The 3,692-nt window shown below is 41.9% G+C and overlaps 1 pseudogene; it reads right to left on the bottom strand.

The window, feature by feature from the left end:
- Positions 1-3,110: 3,110 nt before the first annotated feature.
- Positions 3,111-3,692, bottom strand: LOC131511846 (NADH dehydrogenase [ubiquinone] 1 beta subcomplex subunit 4-like; annotated as a pseudogene).

Here is a 3,692-nt window from a genome sequence, read left to right as displayed (position 1 = left end):
TGCTTATTTTACCTCTATTCCTTTAGAGAAAGGAAAATTACAATAGGCAGAGAAACACATAAGATTAGATTCCAGGACATGAATTTTATTTAGTGAATTAAAAATCCAAAGTATCTGATACACACCCTTTAGAGCCTCTAGAGCCCTCCTGTATTTAGGTCTCAATAGTACTTTGCTCACTGGAAAAGCATGGCTGGACCATACCAACAACACTCTGGGTTAGTTTGAGCTTCTCTGTTACTCAGCATCAAGCTTCAGTAGTGATTTTGAGGATACATGTAATTAAGAGCATGGGCAAAGCCAGGAGAGGTCCAGGACATGGATGGTAGCTGCCCAGATCCTTTTGTCCTGCATCAGACATGTACTCTCTAGCCCAGAGCAATAATAGGGCCTCCAAAGAGATTTGTGGATTACCTCACACAGCAAGGAGATTTTAGGTTATGAATCATCTCCATTTGATACCCAGATCATTATGTGACTGACATGAAATCCACCAAGGAGCCATGCCAATCCATAGACTCTAAATTAGTTTACCATAAGCAATCCTAATCCACAGTCATTCCTGCTTAAAGCATTCCATATGTGGATACTCTCCTCCTAGTCAATCTCAATTTATTTACCAGGAGGCCAATTATCAGCATGTTTATCAGGAGATTACATCAGGATCACTTGCTTTCTTTGTCTCCCAAAAATGTCCTCCCAGGGGCGCCTGGGTGGCGCAGTCGGTTAAGCGTCCGACTTCAGCCAGGTCACGATCTCGCGGTCCGTGAGTTCGAGCCCCGCGTCGGGCTCTGGGCTGATGGCTCGGAGCCTGGAGCCTGTTTCTGATTCTGTGTCTCCCTCTCTCTCTGCCCCTCCCCCGTTCATGCTCTGTCTCTCTCTGTCCCAAAAATAAATAAAAAACGTTGAAAAAAAAAATTAAAAAAAAAAAAATGTCCTCCTGGTAGCAGGAGAGAAATTAATTGTAGGCCAGCTGATTAATTTTCTCCTCCTCAGGACTGAAATCCAAGTGCTACCTCATGGACCACAATCTAACCCTCAACACCTTAGTTCTCTGATTCTCTAACTATTAGGAGGCTTCTTATGAGCAAACTGGAGGGCATGGAGCTACTGAGGCACCTCTGAGCAGAGCCATCTCAAGGACCAGGTAATTGGGTCATGATGGTGGTAGTGATTTAGGGAATAGTGTGAAGAGGGAAAAAGTGCCACATAAACAAAGAAATTAAATATTGGGGTCCATTTATTGAAGGCTCACTACTACAAGGTTAGAAGGGAGTATCACCTTGGGGCACCTGGGTGGCTCAGTCGGTTAAGCGTCGGACTTCACCTCGGGTCATGATCTCACACCCTGTGAGTTCAAGCCCCGAGTCGGGCTCTGTGCTGACAGAGCCTGGCCTGTTTCAGATTCTGTGTCTCCCTCTCTCCCTGCCCCTCCCCTGCTCATGCTCTGCCTCTCTCTGTCTCAAAAATAAATAAAAACATGTAAAAAATGTTTTTAAATTTTAAAAAAAAGGAAGTATTACCTTGATTTTACTGATGTAGAGCTGAGGCTCAGAGAGGTTAACTAACTTGCCCAAGGTCACACAACAAGTGGGGGACAAAATCAAGATTTAAACACAAAATAGTTTGAGACCAAATTTCAACCTCAAAGTGCTCCCCATCCCCTTCTTCACCGTGCTTATGATGCTAGAGCTTGCAATCTGCAAACCACATTTTGGTTTTTCCAGCTGCTCATTGCTAGGCATTGCCACCAGGGACACTAGAGGAAGACTGCAAGGCTGATGGAGAGAGAAGGGATATGCTTTCTCCTGTTTACTTCCTGTTCCTAAAAGCGTCACACCAGAAATGCCTCTTCACCTCAACATTAGCAGGGTCCTCCTAGAGTAGCAGCTAAATCCAGTTTTTAGTTTCTCAGATGCTTGTAAAACCAGCCTCAGAAACCCCTGCAACAGCCAGCTCCTCCTCAAAGCTCTGAGTCCCAGACCCCAGGACCATTTTCTGAGTTTCCAAGTTTTAATAATTCTAACCTCTTCTATCTCTTCCCTCAAACCTAAGGGTGGTAGCTGCATCCTGCAATTGCTACCTCTCTGATATCTCTGTATTCTCTTTTTGCTCTTTTCAATTATGCAGCTAACAATCCTTTAAATTCCCTCAGCTCAAATACCTAGTATGATGTCTATCATCTACCATACATTCTTGCTCTCCACTGCCCATTCATGTCTTCCATTTGTCTCCATATGGCAAAGTGGGTAGGAGTGTCCCTCTCGCTTACACATATCCTGCTTATGTTAGCTTTAACTTTAGTGGGGATGTAAGGGTCCTAGGAAGGAAACGTGAAGTTTATGTAACTAGTGCCCTCTACACCTTTTCAGTCAAGTCCAAGCCAATGAGTATGCTTAATTTGATATATATTATTTTTTACCCCTTTACTGAAGTATAATTTATGGAAGATGAACTGCATCCCTTCAAGAGGTACAATTTGCATTTTGAGACATGTATGCGTCTGGAAACCATTGACACTTCAAGATACAGAACATTTCCTTCCCCTACCCAAGTTTTCCCCATCTCCCTTTTCAGTCAGTCCCTCCCTCTACCCAGACAATCAACCAACCAATTTGCTTCTGTTGCTATAAATTCATTTTCATTTTCTAGGAGTTTATATCAATGTAATCATATAATATGTAGTCTTTTTTCTCTGGCTTCTTTCACTCAATGTAATGATTTTGAGATTTATCCATGTTGTTGCATTTATCAGTCATTCAATTCTTTTTATTGCTGAAAAAAGCCGGTTGTATGAATGTACTATAGTTTGTTCATTCATTCAAATGTTGATTAACATTTGGGTAATTTCCAGTTTGGGGTTATCATGACTAAAGCCACTATGAATATTTATGTATAAATCTCTCTGTGGTAAATACCTAGGAGGGAAGATGTTACTTTTAAATTTAGGTGTAACATACAAAAAATGCACAAATCATAAATATACATATTGATCATTGCTTATATTCATATGCACCTGTGCAACACCATACAGATTAAGATTTAGAACATTTTTAATACTTAGAAGGTGCCCCTTCCTAGTCAGCAGACTCCTGCAGAGATCGTCACTATTCTTTTTTTTTAATGATTAATAGAAGATTTATTTAAACAATAATACATAGAGTCATCATTGCCAGACTTAATATGAAATGTTAAATGTTCGATCCAATTTTCTTTCCTGGATCAGTTTTTCTTTCCTATCTCTGTCAGTTTTGAAAACATAATACCAGAAGAAGAGGGGCCCAATTCCAAACAGAGCTCCTAAGAATAAGGTCTTGGGAGTAGGTCTGTAATTCGGATAGATATTTGCTGATCTTGCATAGGTCCCACGAGTCAAGGCAGGATCTTCGATGAGCCCTCAGCGGCTGGGGTCATTGTATTGAAGCAGGTACTCCCGTTTAAGTCGGGTTCTTGTGGTCAAACGCTTGGCTTGCGCCTTCCAGAGATGTTGTATTCGGCTGGGTCGAGGGTGGAGGATAGGGTGGCCAGGCGCGATGGCTGGTACTTGGGGAACGACATCTTGGCAATCCAGCACACAAGTGCCGATCATCACTATTCTGACTTCTGCCTCCATTGATTAGTTTTGCTTGTTTTGGGACATCATATAAAGGGAATTATAAAGTGTATATGCACCCTTTTGTGTCTGGCTTCTC

Source organism: Neofelis nebulosa, chromosome 5 (genome assembly GCF_028018385.1).
Source record: "Neofelis nebulosa isolate mNeoNeb1 chromosome 5, mNeoNeb1.pri, whole genome shotgun sequence".
Lineage (NCBI taxonomy): Eukaryota > Metazoa > Chordata > Mammalia > Carnivora > Felidae > Neofelis > Neofelis nebulosa.
The sequence above is the reverse complement of the archived record's forward strand: the minus strand, read 5'-3'. Positions and strand labels throughout refer to the sequence as shown.